Source organism: Dasypus novemcinctus, chromosome 23 (genome assembly GCF_030445035.2).
Source record: "Dasypus novemcinctus isolate mDasNov1 chromosome 23, mDasNov1.1.hap2, whole genome shotgun sequence".
Lineage (NCBI taxonomy): Eukaryota > Metazoa > Chordata > Mammalia > Cingulata > Dasypodidae > Dasypus > Dasypus novemcinctus.
The window spans coordinates 62,467,344-62,484,874 of NC_080695.1; positions in this window are offsets into that span (position 1 = coordinate 62,467,344).

A 17,531-nucleotide genomic window follows, 5' to 3' on the forward strand; every position below is an offset into this window, starting at 1 on the left:
TTTCCTCTTCTGGATATTTCATATAAACAGAATATTACACTGTGGCTTTTTATGTCTGACTTATATCACTTAGCAACGGTTATCCATGTTGTAACATGTGTTAGTACTTCATTCCTTTTTAAAGCTCAATACTATTCCATTGTATGGATAGACTATACTTGTTTACCCATTCAGTCAGTGGATATTTGGGTTATTCCTACTTTTTGCTATTATAAATAATGCTGCTATGAATATTCGTGTACAAGTTTGTGTGCAGGCATTTTCCCCCCAATTCTCTTGGGTATACGTAGACCTAGGAGAGGAATCGCTGGGTCATATGGTAATATGATAACTTTTTGAAGCACGCAAGGCTGTTTTCTAGAGCAGCTTCACCATTTTGAATTCCCATCAGCAATGTATGAAGGTTCCAATTTCTCCACATCTTTGCTAACACTTGTATATGTCTTTTTTATTATAGCCATTCAAGTAGGGATGAAATGGTTTTGATTTGCATTTTCTTCATGACCAATGATGTTAAGCATCTTTTCATGTGCTTGTTGGTTGTTTGTATATCTCGTTTAGAGAAATATGTATTCAAATCCTTTGCCCATTTTTTAATTGACTTTTCTTATTGTTGAATTTTAAGTGTTCTTCATATATTCTAGATACTAGTCCCTTAATACATACATGATTTGCAAATATTTTCTCCCATTCTAGGAACCGTCATTTCACTTTCTTGATAACATCCTTTGGTGCACAACAGTTTTAAATTTTGATGAGTTTCAATTTGTCTATTTTCCCTTTGTTGCTTGTACACTTGGTGTCATCTCTAAGAAACCACTGACTAATCCAGAGGCACAAAGATTTATACTATGTATATTAGCCAAAGGGGTGCTGATGCAAAGTTCCAGAAATCTGTTGACTTTTATAAAAGGTATTTATTTGGGGGTAGAAGCTTACAGTCACAAGGCCATAAAGAGTAAGTTACTTCCCTCACCAAAGTCTGTTGCCACGTGTTGGAGCGAGTTGGCTGCCGGTCTCCGTGAGGTTCAGCCTTCCTCTTCCTCTGAAGGCTCCGTGGTCCCAGCTTCTCATCTCAGCTGTAGACTGGCATAAAGCTGGTCTCTCTTCCCGGGGCTTTTCTCTTTGCAGGCCCAGCTGCTCTGCTTTGTCCACAAGGCCAGCTGTAAATTATCAGGCAAACGGCTCACCTCTCTCCCTGGAGCTCCAGCATCAAAAACTAAGCTCTCGGGAAGCGGACGTGGCTCAACTGATAGAGCGTCCATCTACCATATGGAGGGTCCAGGGTTCGATCCCCAGGGCCTCCTGACCCATGTGGTAAGCTGGCCCACGCGCAGTGCTGCTGCGCACAAGGAGTGCCATGCAGGGGCGCCCCCGCGTAGGGGTGCCCCACACACAAGGTGTGCGCCCCACAAGGAGAGCCGCCCTGTGTGAAAAAAAAGCGCAGGCCACCCAGGAGTGGTGCCGCACACACAAAGAGCTGACGCAGCAAAAAGATGCAACAAAAAAGAGATGCATATTCCCAGTGCCACCTGATAATGCAAGTGGACACAGAAGAACACACAGCGAATGGACACAGAGCAGACAACAGGGGGAAAGGGAGAGAAATAGAATAAATCTTTGAGAAAAAAAAAAGTTAAAAAAAATTTTTTTAAACTAAGCTCTCTCCTCTACTGTGTCGTTTTCTGTGTGAGTGTCCACCCACAAGGGAGTGGAGATTCAACATCCTACAGTCACGGCTGAATCAAAGCCCTAATCTTAATTTGATCAGGTAAAAGTGAAACCTCTGAATTTAATACAATCAAATGGTATCACACTGAGAGGTACAGACCAGTTTACAAATATAATCAAATATCTTTTTTGGAATTCATAAACAATATCAAACTACCACACTATGTTTTCTCCTAAGAGTTTTATAGTTTCAGCTCCCACGTTTAGGTCTTTGATCTATTTTGAGTTCATTTTGTATATGGTGTGAAGTAGGGGTCCACGTTCATTCTTCTGCCTGTGGATAACCAGTTGTTCCAGCATCGCTGTTGAAAAGACTATTTAAGGCAATTCCAAGCCGTGGGTTCTCAGCCTCAGGACTGCTGACACTCAGCAGTGGATAATTTGTCGCGGGGAGCTCTTTGGTGCAATGTAGGGTGCCTGGCGGCTCGCCCGGCCTCTGCCCGTTAGGTCCCAGTAGCACGCCACAACTCTTCCTCAACTGTGACAAAATGTCTACAGATCTTTGTTTTGTTTTGCTAATTGTTTTACAGCCACAACAAACTAGTGCCGAGAATGCCCTGTACTGAACAGCACAGCACAGTTTCAAAGACGGAGGTGTTCCCTTCGCAAGGCCGAGCATTGCCGTCTCTGGGGTCTGGAGTTTAGGCTGCAGTCCTTGTTTTTGGACGGATCACTGGGGGGTGTCACAGTCCATGCTTTCACCGGATTTGAACAGAAGAAGGGCCCGCGGGCCAGGCAGAAGTAGATGAAGTACTTGCTTTCGTGTGTCACATAACGACCCAAGTTCCTCCCCACGGTGCAGTGCCAGGCGGGGTGGCGCCTCTTGTCAAACTCCTTGATCCGGGCCGCGGTGTCCTTCTCTGTGTTGTGTTTCTCCAGCGCCTGAGCTGCGCGCTCCCCCGGGTCCTGCTGCATCTCCTCCGACATGTCTGCGTTTTTGACCACGGCCTTTTGGTCGCTCACGGTTCCCGAGGAGTAGGGGCAGCCGACGGACGGACGGCAAGGTCTCCTGGGGGAGAGGCTAGCGGGGCCTCGGCCCGCGAGAGGTGCCGTGGCTAGCGAGGGCGTGGCGCATCCCTGCAGAGCTCACCAACTGTTCCGGAGCGGGAGCGGGTGCGCAAAATCAGCCCTGCTGAGAACCACGGCTCTACAATAATTTATGAAGTGATACACTGCACTATAAACTCTATACTGCTTTTCTTTCACAATAAAAAGGGTTTTATTTCACCGTAACATATTAAAGATAGAATGAATAAATGGATATAATTGCAAAAGATGACAGAAAAGGCATTTAATAAAATTCTCTAGTGCCCATATTTTATTTTTTTTAAATGAAGACTAGGCAGGAACTTCATTAACCCGCTGCCCTGAAGGGTTTGAGCTACACCCTTTAACATCACATTTGCTGATGAGTCATCAAAGCATTCCCTTTAAAGTCAGGAATGAGACAAAGATGTGCTGTCACAGCTTCTCATTCGTATTGAATAGCTGATCTCATCCCACACAGATAATAAAAAGAAATTATTTGGAAAGCGGATGTGGCTCGACCAGTTGGGTGCCCGCCTACCACATGGGAGGTCCCGAGTTCAGGTCCTAGTGCCTCCTAATAGATGAGCAGACACCACCCTTGCCACAATGAGCTAAATGCTGTCCCTGCAGCAAACGAGCTAGATGCCACCCCCACCGCAACGAGCAGACGCCACAAGCCAGCAGGCCCCGCGGCCCACAGGGGGTGGCTGTGGCTCGGGCCATTGGCACTCCCCTCTCCTGTGGGAGGTCCCGGGTTTGGTTCCCGGTGCCTCCTGAGGAAGGCAAGCAAACTATGAGCAGACAGACCAGAGAACCATTGGAGGCAGAGGGGGCGATAAATAAATTAATCTTTTTTTTTAAAAAAGGAAATTATTACAAGGGATTGGCAAGGAAGACACTGTTAAATCTCACTTGCTAATGCTGACTCACAGAGGGCACAGAGGATCTGCCCAGGGTCAGCAACCCTGGAACTTAAAAAGCCCGCCATTGAATGTGAGCCCAAGTGACACAGGGGTGGGGCTCGTTCTTTCATTCAGGCCACCAAATGTTCCTGACCCTTCTCTGAGTGTCCTTGCAGCTTTCTTAACCTGGAAAACATCTCTTCATCTTTCAAGATTCAGTTCAGGGAAGCAGATGTGGCTCAAGCGATTGGGCTCCTGCCTACCACATGGGAGCTCTATGGTTCGGTTCCCAGTGTGCCTCCTAAAGAAGACAGTGAGCTGGCATGATGGGCAGGCGCAGCAAGCTGACACAACAAGGTGATGAAACAAGAGACACAAGAAGAAAAGCATAATGAGAGACACAACAAAGCAGGGAGCAGAGGTTCCTGGTGCCTCCTAAAGAGGACGAGCAGGGCGGCGAGCTGGGGTGATGGGCAGGTGCAACGAGCTGACGTGACAAGATGATGCAACAAAAGACACAAGAGGAAAATATAACGAGAGGCACGACAAAGCAGGGAACGGAGGTGGCTCAAGCAATTAGGTGCCTCCCTTCCACATCAGAGATCACAGGTTTGGTTCCCAGTGCCTCCTAAAGAAACAAAAGAAGATGAACAGACACAGCAAGTGCAAACAACGAGGGGGTGGGGAAAGATAAATAAATTTAAAAAGAATTCAGGCATCACCCCCAAGAACTCCCCTTGATCCCCCACTTCGGGCTAAGTTGTCCTGGGCTTTCAAAGCATCACGGACTAAGATGCAGCCTCCCCCCTAGGCTGGGAACTTCTGTAAAGCAGAGACATGTCAGTCTTCTCTGTCTCCAAGGAGCCCAAAGCAGGATGTGACACCGAGTGGGTGCTCGAGTGGGTGCCTGGTAGACGCCTGTTCAATTTGCAAGTGACTCACTGGGCTGGGCCCCAGCGCTGCTGCCCACACAGGGCCCTGCAGGTGCGGGGAGCCCTCTACCCTGCCCTGCTGCCCTGACAGCGGGGGAGAGGGGCATGGTGAGGGAGGGTTGGCCGTGTCCTTCTGGAGAGGGCCCCGCTGTGCCTGACACGGCTGGGCCCTCAGCGGGCCGGGGACAGGCCGGGGAGTCCTGGCAATCGGCAGGAGGAGGCAGCCGAGCCCCTCTCCTCTGGGCCCCAGAGCACAGCCTCACTTAGGCTTTCCTTCTCTGTCCAGCCTCCTCCCACAAACATAGTTCCGAGAGCGGCCGCAGCAAGGCCTCAAGGCTGCCTCCCGGCCGCAGGAGAACCTGCGCGAGTCCGCGGAGGGCAGAGAAAGCGCCCGCGCTCCAGGCACGAGGAAGCGCCGCTTGTCCCTGCTTTCAGAGTGCTTCTTGGGGACAGTAGCCCCCTCCCCGGTGCGGGTCATTCTCTCCTCTCCTCCACAGTGCTCGGGGAGGGTGGGAGACAGCTGGCTGGAAAGGGAGCTCCTGCTCTGGCTGAAGGTCCGAGTCCACTCGCTCAGCGGCTCCTTCCCGGCCTCCCCTGCGAGAGCCGCCGCGGGCGCCGCCGGGGAGAGCGCCCAGGAGCGCACCCCTCGGCCCACGCCAGGCTCCCCCGAGGCCTGGGGCTCCCTGAGGGGAACTGGGGTTCCCAAATCCCTCACCCGGAAGCCAGGTGGGGAGCGCCCCGCTCTCGGGTAGCTGTGTTGGAACTAGCTGAGAGGGCCTTCTTGCAGGGCAGGTTTGCGCAGACATGGGGTACGGGCACGTCAGATGAAGTGTCCCCGTTTTTCTTGTTCTTCCTTTGTGTTTTCGGCTGGGCCCTAAAGCTGACTGAAGGTGCCCATTTGCTTGCTGGGGCTTACCCCAGCCGAGACCCGGCCTCCTGTGGACTCTGTCCCCACCCGGGGCCTTCTCGAGCCTTCTCTGGGCTGGGCCCTCAGCCGAGCTTGCAGGGTCCAGTTCCCGAGTGAAGGGGACGAAGTATCAGCCGCGAGGAGAGTCGCTTGCCCCTGGCCTCCCACCCCGCCCCTGTGTTAGTCAGCCAAAGGGGCAGCGATGCCAAATGCCAGAAATCTGTTGGCTTTTGTAAAGGGTATTTATTTGGGGTAGACGCTTATAGTTACCAGGCCAGAAAGTATAAGTTACTTCCCTCGCCAAAGTCCACTGCCCCATGTTGGAGCAAGAAGGCTGCTGCCGTTCAGCTCCCTCTTCCTCTTCCGGCTCCACGGTCCCGGCTTCTCCCAGTACCCGCTGTGGGCTGCGATAAGTCTCGTCTCTCTCCAGGGGTTGATTCTCTGCAGGCCCAGCTGCTCTGCTCACTCCACAAGGCTAGCTGTGAACCACCAGGCGAACGGCTCGTCTCTCCTCCCGGGGCCTCTGCCGTGTCTGTGGAGCCATGTCTAGCCCTCTGGGTTCTTCTCCTGTGTGTTTACTTCCCAGGCTCCAGCTCCAAACTCCAAACTTCTCTGCAGTGCGGTGTCTCTGTGAGTCCCTGCCCACCAAGGGGGTAGGGACTCAATGTCCTAATGACATGAGTCATTGATTAATCATTATTTAATCAAGTAAAAGTGAAACCTCTGAATCCAATATAATATAATTGAGGAAAAGACCAGTTTACAAACATCTTTTTGTGGAATTCATAAACAGTATCAAACTGCTACACCCCACAAAGGCTCTGGCGCACAGCATGTGCTCCACAAAGCTCCGGGGGAGCTCCAGAGTGATTGGGAATGGGGCAGCCCATCCTGCACACCCCCCCCACTCCGGGAGCAAAAGGAGGGGAGTAGTGCTGGGATCTAGTGGGGACCCTCCAGGCTGTCCGAGGTGACAACCAAGAAACCCCAGAGCCCAGACATTGCTCTAGTCCTTTGATCTTTCCTTGGGCCTTACAGTGGCCCGATGAGATATGGATGATCCCATTTAATAGAGGAAGAGGAAGAAACTGAGGCTCAGGGGGTTCAGAGACTTATCCAAGGTCATACAAATAGCCAAGAGCCAGGCCCGGACCACCTGGGGCCTGCCTGCCCCTCACACCCCACCCAGCCTGCCGGCCTCAACCACTCACCTTCTGCTTTTGCGATATTCTACCGGTGACTTTCAGAAAGGGATTCAGGCTAACTTTAGCCACATCCCAAGCCATAATAGGTAGTGCTTGTTGGTTTTTTTCCCCTAAAACACATTAATATACCCCTAAGCAATGATCAGAACATGATCAGAAGTACACCCACCACCAACGAAGTCCTGTGCGTGTCACAGGGACCTCAGCCCAGGAGCAGGAGGGAAGGAGAAAGTTCTCAGCCGAAAGCAAGTCAGCAGGACTGCAGGGGTTCCTGGGCCGGTACAGAGTTTGCAACCACCTGACTTGCTGGTTTCTAAATCTGCTTAATAGGTCAGTGGTTCTGGTCAAGAAAGGAAGCGGCAGGAGCCTTTCTGAGCAGCCTCCCCCGACTCCAGCCATCCACCGTCTACCAGAACCCAGCGGTGAGCTGGCCCCAAGGAGGGAACACCAGTTCTCCCTTCTCACGGCTGGTCTGACATCAACACTCCACAGTTTGGGTTGTGTGTGAGAAAGCGTGTATGTGCAAGAGTGTGTGTGCACACAGGGACACAGAATTTAAAGAAAAACACATTGGAGAGGGGATAATTCCATCATAAAGACCAATAAATATTTATGTCTACAACACGTAAAGAGCACGCACTAATGAATTTTAAGAAATGAATCGCCACAAGATAATTTGGTAAAGGATATGAGCTGGCAATTCAAGGGAGAAGAAACGAAACAGAAAATTTAACAGTCAGTCTAATGTGAATTACAACACGGTATAATTTTATCTTCCCCTTGACAAAACAATCGTGTATCAGGGCTGCTGTATCGCCCCAGATTGGGTAGCCTAACACAACAGAGGTGGACTCTTTCACAGTTCTGGAGACCACAAGTCCAGAGACAAGGTGTCGGCAGGGCCAGGCTCCTCTGAAGGCGCAAGGGGCGGTTCTTCCTGCCTCTGTAGCTTCTGCAGGTGGCCAGCAGTCCTCAGCCTTCCTTGACTCGTGGTTGCGTCACTCTAACCTCTGCCTCCTTGTAGCGTAGGCTTCTTCTGTCTGTGCCTTGTGTCCAAATTTCCCCCCCCTCCCTCTTATAAAAAGACCTCAGCTCAACTTGACTACATCTGCAAAGACCCTATTTCCACATAAGGTCACACTCACCGGAAAAGGGGGTTGGGACTTGACCCTGTCTTTTGGGGAAACACCATTCCACCCACTACGGTATATAAATAATGCCCAGAGCTGCAGAGGCCAGGACAAAGCCCATACCCCCCAATTCTGTAAAAGGCAGTTTCAATTAGCACGACTTTGGTCGTGTGTTCTGAGAGTCTTAAGACTATTCATTCTTTTGACCTATTAAGTCCACTCCTGGGACTTATTCCAAAACAAGAGAGGAAGTAAAGGGATTCATAAATGATTCCAAGTAATTTCAAAATAACCTCATTATTCAAAATGCTGAAACTTAGAAACAGCCAACAGGGAAATGATGTTTTAAAGACATGGTATATCAATTTGATGCATTACCTTGAAGTCATTTGTTACAAGTCCAACATCAGACAATGTATTAATGTGAAAAAAAGATTAAGTTCCAAGCAAAGCAGAAAACAAGGTTGCATACAAGCCTCTAACCAAGAATGCCCACAGACTGTGAAAAACCAGAGGAGAATATAGAAAACTAGAAGTGGTTCACAGATGGAGCGCAATGTGGCGGTAGAGGGTTCTTTATCTTTAGAAGTCCGTGGTGTAATTGTTACAATGTTGTTGGTAAACTAAGTACAAGCAGAGATTTTTAAAAATTAAAAGAAAAGAAGGAAAGAGACTAAAATGAAGGTTTTTTCTGAGATTAGGGGAGCCGGGAGCGGCATGCTCACAGCCAGAGAAGCACAGGGAGTGGGTGAGAAGGTCAAGGCCAAGCCGGGAGGGAGGCACAGGGCCAGCCTGTGAGGAGGCAGGGACCACTTCCTCCTTGAAGCTGGAGGTCTAACCTCAAGAAAGCACGCAACTCATTTTCTGGAAGTAGCCTCCATCAGTCCCAGTCTTGCCATCTGTTGGGGTTATGGACAAATTAATGCCTGGCCATTGGGAGATGACCTGGATTTTACAAGAGAAGTGGGAAAGGAGAGAAAAAAAATGCTGTGCACAAGATGTTTTAGCATTTGACCCTTTTCTAAGCAAGGAAGGAAACTGAGCATATCAACACATACCTTAGGAAAAACCGAATCAGCTTTTACTACCCACTCTCACATCTCAACTATTCTTTACCAACGGAGAAGGAGTGGGTGGAAACAAGGTCATGCTGGGGCATTCTGGGCAGCAAATTTGAAATTAGGAAGGGGCCATTCCACTGCTCGGAGATGGGCAGCAGCACCGGTGACTTCCCTCTGCCTCAGTGGCTTTGGGGTGAGATTTCTGTCTCACGCTATTTCTGTTAGACTAGCTTGGAGAAAATGGATGCATTTTCTGCACGTAAAAGTTTTAAAAAATTAATGAATTAACAGAAAAATGGTGGCCTTAAGTTAATCCACAAGTTGTTTTATTTGAGAAGGTTTTAAGATAAACATGACAAAAAGGGGGCATATAAAAAGCTGTCTATGTAAGCAAATAGAAAACTGGAGGAAATGGATACTTTCGGGGGGGGAGTACCAAAGTAGACTCCAAAGGAGAAAATATCAACTGTGCCAGAATAAACTGAAAAAGTTATCAGAAAGATTCCATCATCTCCCCCAACCCACATGGAGGAGGAGGCACAGTCTCAAGCATGCATGGTTTTCCAGATAAAGTCTCTCAAACCTTTAGGAATACTAGGGAAGCCTGTAGAATATTGATATCGAAAGTCAGCGATTGAGAGCAGATGTAGCTCAGTGGTTGAGCACCTGCTTCTCACAGACAAGGTCCCGAGTTCAATCTCTGATACCTCCTTAAAAAAAAAAAAGAGGGAAGTGGCTGTGGCTCAATCAGTTGGGCTCCGTCTACCATATAGGAGGGCCTGGGTCCACGTCCTGGGGCCTCCCTGTGAAGGCAGGCGCGCCCGCATGTTGTGGAGCGCCGCCCGGCCTGCAGGCGCTGCAGAGAGCCCGCTCGGCAAGGTGAAGCAACAAAAAAGGAAGGCAAGCAAAAAAAAAAAAAAAAGAACACAGAACAGTGCACAGCAAATGGGCACAGAGAGCAGACAGCAAGCAAGCTGCAAGGGGGGAGGGGAAATAAAATGAAAGGAAAGAAGAAAGAAAGGAGGGAAGGAAGGAGGGAAGGAAGGAAGGAGGGAAGGAGGGAGGGAGGGAGGGAGGGAGGGAGGAAGGCAATCAAGGGAAACCACAGACCAACACCATTTACTTGCACTGATTTCAGTGTAAGAATCCAACATAAAATATTAGCAAATGCAGTCCACCAGGATATTAAAGGAAGAAATCACCCAAACTAGATTTGTACAGTATGACAAGGAAGGTTCAATAGTGGGAGACCTCTTAATGTACTTTATATTACTATATTAAGAGAAAAAGCATTATCATCATAACTGATGTAAAGGCGTCTGACAAAATTTACTATGTATTACAAAAAGGTACTAAATCAGTGTCTAGTGAAGACAGGTCTGCCCTTTGCCCTGGGAGGTGACCCTAAGCCCTGGAATGACCTGCCTGATAGGAGTGCCTTTCTTTGCCTGGGGGCTTTAGCTAAAGGACAGTCTACCAGTGTGATTTAGGAAGGGGCTTTGGACCACGCCGTCTCAGTGCCCACCTCTGGGTAGGCCGTGTTTGATTGAGCTCCAGTCAAAACTCTGGACACCAAGGCTTGGGGGCGAGCTTCCGTGCTGGCCATGCTCTGTGCATGTTGTCACTTGTCGGACGTGGAATAGGTTACGCCATCCAGGACTCCACGGGGAAGAGGGCGGCTGCAGGCCCCACGTTTGAGCCCCACCCACATTCTATCCCGCGTGTCTCTTCCTTTGGTGCATGTCTCTTCCTTTGGCGGGTTCTAGTTTGTGTTGTATCTCCATAACAAGCCTAGCTGTGACTACAACAGCTCTCGGTAGGTCCTATGAATCCTTCTAAGGAATTATCCAGCCTGAAGGTGGTTTTGAGAACATCTTGTTGAGTAAAATAAAATGACTGCTGCCTGCATTGGGCATGGCTGGGAGGGACCGCTTTCCAAAAAAGGATCTTCCAGAAGACAAAAGCAATTGACATGCAAGTATTTTCTGAGAAAAGCAACCATGGAACACACCCTCCAGAATGGCAGCTAAGTTCCGGTCCAGGAGAGAGAGCTATCAGAGCGGACAAGGCCACTATACTCATGTATATCTGCTCCCCACTTTGCAAGACCCCCCCCATGTAAAAGGGAAACCTAACGTCAGCCCATCAGAACACTTCCTCCTTGCTTCCCTGGTTTGCCCTTCGCAAGTTCCCCCTTTCCCCTCCCTCAGGGGTGCTCCTTTCTATGCGTGGTTTGGATGTCTCCCAGTTCATGAATTGTAAACTGCTCAAATCAACTCCCATATTTAATATCTTTTCTAATATTTTAATACTCCCCAAATTGCAACTGGTATCAAAAGTGAGGGCCATCACCTTCCCTCAAACTGCTCAGCTGGCAAAACTCACTGCAACTCCAAAGGGGGATACTTCCTCAGCTGATAAAACAATACACCCATCAAGCCAAGATCAGCATCATTTGAAATGGCTGAAAGCAATGGCAGCGTTCAGACGGCTTCTGAATCCCCTCTACACCACTATTATTTGGGAGATCACGGCTGATGAAATTAGGCAAGCAAAAAAAAAAAAAAAAAGTAAGACATTTAAGGAGGAAGGAGGATATGAAATATTATATTTATCCCAGAAAATCCAAGAGCCGCAACAGAAATATATGGCAAACACTTAAGGTGTGAAGTACAAAATTAATATACCCAAACAAATAACCTGCCTGTGCACAACCGATAAACAGCTAGAAAATTTAATAGAAGAAATTATCTCATTTACAATAGTACCCCAAAAAATAAAACTCCCAGAAATAAATGTGCTAAAATGTGCACAAAATCTATTGGAAAAAAATCTTTAAAGGCTGCTGAGGAGTAGAAAACACTTCAAATATATAGAAAACTATACTGCATGTGTGCTTTTCTATAAAGATTCAAGGTTAAAAAGATTCAACTATCAATACCAGCACTGGCAAGGACGTGAGACCGGTACTTGCACGCGCGCTGCTCACAGGGCCCTTTGGGCAGTTTCTTAGAATATTAAACAAACTTAGCACATGGCCCAGCAATTCCACTCCTAGGTACCTCCCCAAAAGAAATGAAAACCTATGTCCACACCAAGACTTGCACAGGAATGTTCAGAGCCAACTTATTCATAATGCCCCAAACAGGAAACAACCCAAATGCCCATCAAGTGATGAAAGATTAACAAAATATGCTACATTCATGCCAGGAAATATCCAGCCATAAAAAGGAAAGAAGTCCGGGTACATGCTACCACATGGATGTACCTGAAAAGAAAACATGATGCGAAGTGAAAGAAGCCAGACACAAAAGACCATGAATTATACAATTCCATTTACATGAAATGCCCAGAATAGGGAAATCCATAGAGGCAAAGTAATTAGTGGTTGCATGGGGCTGGGAAGGGAAGGGGGCGACTGCTAATGTGTTTGGGTTTTTTTCTGGGGTGGAGATGATAAAAATTTTCTGGAATGAGACGGTGTCATGTAATGGTTGTACAATCTGAGAATATACTAAAACCACTGAGCTGTACATTTTAAAGTGACAAATTCTGCTGTATGTGAAGTATATCTCAATTTTAAAAAGACTAGTAGGAGAGGGAAATTATTGCAAATGACATTTTCGTTTCAGAATTAAACGTAAGATTTTTCCCCTCCAAAAAAATGGGGCAAGAAGCAATCCCTTTCGGTTTCTGTGGACTTCCTCCCTCAGTCCTCCAGCTACCTGGAGAATTTTTGTCTGCTCTCACCCAATAGGATCAAAGGCCTTTGTTTGCCTTGTAATTTGGGGCAGTCACCTAGCAGGTAGATGACAAAGGAGCCCGCGGGCTCTGGGTGAGCTGCCAAGGAGCATCCCATGTTCCATGACTCACTTTACCCAGAAACAGGCTTCCTTTCCTGTTTATCATCTGGGAGAAAGAATAAAATGGCATATGTTTTTCTTTTCCACTAATAATTTGTATAAGCCAAACTTTGCAAACAATGGTTTCCGTGGCAACCTCTAACCCACTCTCTCTTCACACATACACAAATACAAACTGCTCTCCAGTAACTGGACCACATCTTTTTCCAGCCAACAGAGACTCACTTGGAAATCACACTTAGACCAGAACAGTCAGGCGCTCACAAAGCTTGCGGGGGCACAGCGCCAGAGCTATGGAAACGCTGGCCGGGCACGAAGCTGGAGGCCACTGGCCAAGAAGGCAAGGGGCACGTGCCTTCCCTGTGGCCGGCTCCCTCCTTCTACCCTGGAGTGTAGGGCAGTGACACATCAGCTTTTGCGGTCCCTCCACTTGGTCAGTTTTCTCTAATGGAAGTAACAGTAGAGAAAGAACCCAAAATCACAGCTACACCCAATCCAAAAAAAACCAAAACAGGCTGACTTGGGGACTAACCATCTCACCGCATCGCTGCCTGGTCTTCTCGGCTTTACTTTAACCCGGGGAAAAATGACCGAGCCAGGTGTCCAAGCTCAGAGGACCTCCTGCCCCAGATGCTGCCTGGAGGCCCTCCCACTTTGGGCTGTCCCCCTCCCCCGCTTTGGCACCCTCAGCCACATACTTGGGCCACCTCTTGGCCTGGACTAGAGCAAGCTCTGCCCTCCTCACTAGCTTCGCCAGGCCAATTCACCCACAGGGAAAGGCGACCCAGTGTGCCAGCACGCTGCAGGCCACAGCCCGCCCTGCCCTCTCCCCAGCGCCCTGGACTCCCCAGCTGTGCGACCTGTGCCGGTGCCCTCGGCCCCCACTCAGGAGCCCCATGCATGGCTCAAACCCAGCTGTCGGTGTCTTGAATTCCATAACTTTTTAACGAGGGACCTTGTGTTTTCGTTTTCCACTGGGTCACCCAAATGATGCCACTGTCCCTGCTTCACAGCCACTTGAGGCAGGTCCTCAGGGGGCTGGGTTGGGCCAGGGTTCCCACAGAAAAGGCAGCTCCGAGCCCCGCTGGGCCTGGGCTCCATCCCCTCTTCTAGAACAACTGGCTCACTAACACCCCTGACTGTTCTAACGATGAGCTGCCCACCTGCTCAAGGCCTGGCATCTCACCTCGTGGCAGAATTAACAGTAACGGGAGGCCAGCGCCAAAGGGCCGGGCCCTGCCAGGTGCACACTGTGCTAAAGATCCCTCCCTGGGCGGCCACGGCACCCAGAGCTGCCCTTGGAGCGCGACTGAAGGTCACCGGGAGGGAGCCTGTCCCAAGCGTGGCATCTCCCACAGCTCTGCCTCGGCAGCCCTGGGCGCTCTTCAGCTCAGGGACAGTCATTCCCAGCTGTGCTCTGGGATTGGAAAGGTCCTTCCTTTCCTGTGAAGCCTCTTTTGGGGTTTCAGGAAGGAAGTGGAGACAGCGAGAGGAAACCGCAAACCCATATAACTCTAATTGCAGTATCATCTCCAGGTCCCGTCGTGTCCCCGCCTCCTCCTGGAGGTTCGCTTGGAGGGTGGGGGGCCCAGGCCTCACGCCATCCTGAAACCACCCTGGGGGCATGGTATGCTCCCTGAGATGACGCCCGGGGGCCCACAAGGGCCAGCCAAGAAGGGCTGGGGCTGGACGGGTCTCCGTGCCCGGGGCCCACGGATGGGCTGCGTGTTTCTGCAGAGCTGGGGCTGCTGACAGGAGATTTCCCTCTTAAGGACACTGTGGGTCAAGGCCCCAGCCAGATGGTCTGGCCCTGGGAACATTCTCTTACAGAGAAGCCCGATGAGGAAGAGAAAGCAGGGCCTTCAGCTTCTGCAGAGCTGAGAGCACGGACGGACGTTTCGCAGCACCGTGTTTATAACCCGAGGGCCCGGGGTGCCTCGGACGCCCGGGATGCCGAGGTGACCCTTCCAAGCTCCCGTGTGCGCCCCAAACTATGCCTCCAGAAACTTGAGTTGGCAAAGCCAGAATGAATCCCACTCTGCTCTCCGACACCCAGCACCTTCTCCCTAGCCTCACCAGAGAAGCACCTCACTCCAAGATGGGGCCAGGGACACCTGGAGAACCCTCAGGTGCCGGCGGGAGCTCTTTGCTCTTTTTGTCACAGTGGTGACCACCCCGGGAGCCAATTCCACCCCCTTAAACCTTCTGGGAACACTTAAGGCCCAGGCATTGCAAAAAGGATTAAGAGACATGTTTTTTCAGTTAGTCGTAAACCACCCATGCTGGAACGTTTGCAAAACTGACCGGTTGCTTCATATTACCCAGGATTCCTTGTTCTTTCTTTCTCCATAAATAATTTCACAAGGTTTTCAAGCAAATTTGGTGCTAAAAGCCCTTGACCATGGAATAAACAGGATGCTCAGGGCAAAATGCCTCCCCCAGAATGCAAAGCCAAAAACCTCATCCTCCACGAGCAGTGCAGGGGGCAGATGGAGATTAACTTCTACCTACAAAACATTCCCTGCCTTGGGCTCCTCCGAGCATGTGCAATTTGTTTGCACTGGATATGCATTTTACTATGTACATACATTTTTAAAAAAGATTTTTCCCACTGACATGTCTTTCCCATGCCAAGGCTGGGCCAGCCCATCAAGCTCATAAGACAGGATCCTGGCGCCAGGGAGCTCACTCCTCTGCCAGAAAGGCAGGGAATGCCAACAAAGCAGGGGAAGCATGCCCAAGACACAAAGCAGGTCTCAAGACTGGCAGGGCAGCTCTCGGAGAAGGCCACTAATAACCGAGGAGTCACCCGCTGCATTTGAGCTATCAGATACGGTCCCCGTGACTGATTTAACAAGGCCGCTCTTATTCCCATTTGGCAGGTGTGGAAACGGTGGCTTGGAGAGGAGGCTCATCCCAAGTCACGCGTTGAGAGCTGGTGGACCTGGGATTTTGGAGCCATATTTTCTGGCTCAACAACCCACTCGTTTTAGCCTCTGTAAGTTCTGTCTGGCAGGCTCTGGAGGTAGACAGAATTCTCAGGTGACCCCCCAAGATTTCCAGCCTCTAGTGAAGACAAACCTTCCAGTTACTCAATCAGACACTAGTCGAGGTGTTGCGCAAAGGGGTTTTGCAGCTATAATTAGAATGCCGAGTCAGCTGACCTTGAGACAGGTGGTTATCCGGGTGGACTGGCCTCATTGCTCTAGCCCTCTAACTCTGGGTGAGAGGCAGGGGTCGTCAGATATGTGAAGCACAAGCTCCGATCCACACGCTGTGGCTGTCTTGAAGGCCAGGTCGCAAGGCGTGAGGCCCCGAGGGCCGAAACAGCCCCTGGCCAACAGCCAGCACGGCCGGGGAGTCCAGGTGCAAGGAATTGAATCCTGCCAACAACCGGACACGCTGGGAAGCAGCTTCTTCTCAGAGCATTCTGGAAGGAGGTTAGGTAGTGTTAGGAGTCTCCATGTCGAGTTACTCTTTTAATTCCCCCTTTCCAGCTGGTCCTCTTTGAATGGAAGTCACTGCACAGCCTGCACATTATTTGCTAAACGCAGCAACCCTGTCACAGCAGCCACATTTCAAGAGCCCAACGCTTCCGTTCTAGAACATCAAGTCAAAGCAAACAGTCTCCGGCAGTTTCCCAAACGTCATTCATGTGCTTTGCCCTGGATTTGAAAACAGCACCTTGATTTCACCTCGGTGAGACCCTGGGCAGAGTTCAGCCGTGTGGTACCAGGCCGCTCACCCACAGGAACCGAGATGGTAAAGCAGGGATATTCTAACCTGCTAATTCTGTGGCAATGTGTTCTACAGCACCACAGTCCCTGACAGGTGTCGCAGACACCAGCCCCGGCTGTCACACCTGCTGGGGCTCCCTGTCCCCCCTCTACCACCCCGGGGCTCCTGTGGGCAAGAGCACTCTACCCTCCCTACAGGAACCAGGCCAAGGGCCAAGAGAAGACGGCAGGCCTTGCCTTAGAAGATTCTGAACAAGTCCCGCCCTTTTGGGCCTCAGGTGACTTACTGGCTTTCTTCACAGCTGACCCCAGGGCAAGCCAAGAGCCCTAGGCCCCAGCTGCCCAATACAGTTGCTAGAGGCCGCATGCAGTTATTTACATATCAGTTAAAATTAAATAGAATTAAAAATTCAGGTTCCAGGAGCAGCCTGTGTGTGGACGAGCAGGCTTGCTGCTGGCTTTTCCCATCCTACTTCCTCCTCCTCCTCCAGGGGTAAGCTCGGGGGCTAAGAGGCCCCCTTGGTCCTAGGCCTCTGGCTAAGGCCAACTCCTCTGGACTCCAGGGTCCACCAGCCCAGGGGGAGCCTAGTTCCCCACCCATGTGAATGCCGCCCGAGGCCTCCCTCCTGGCCACCCAGTGCCGGGGACAGCTCTGCCACCCCACCAGCTCTCCTGGGGCCAGGAAGCCCCAGATCTGCAGCCTGCATACCCGGTTGACAAGGACCACCTGGGGCGCTTTTTAAACGCCCACAGTTGCCTAGAACAGGTTAAAACGCAGCCCGGGTAGAGCTGATAATCAGCATTTAGACCGTCCTGGGGCCTTATGAGCAGGATGCCCAGGCTCCCAGGCCTCTGGGAAAATCCCTACACACAGAAACAGCCCAGGTGCAAGTGCGGAGACCTGGGGCAGCGCCTGAGTCTGGCCCCTTTCTGAAACAGATCCTCCCACATAATGAAAAGTTCTGGTTCTGCTGTGTCCACATCTCCGTGGACTCCAACTTCGGTATTGAGACCCTTTTGAGAAATCCCTCTCC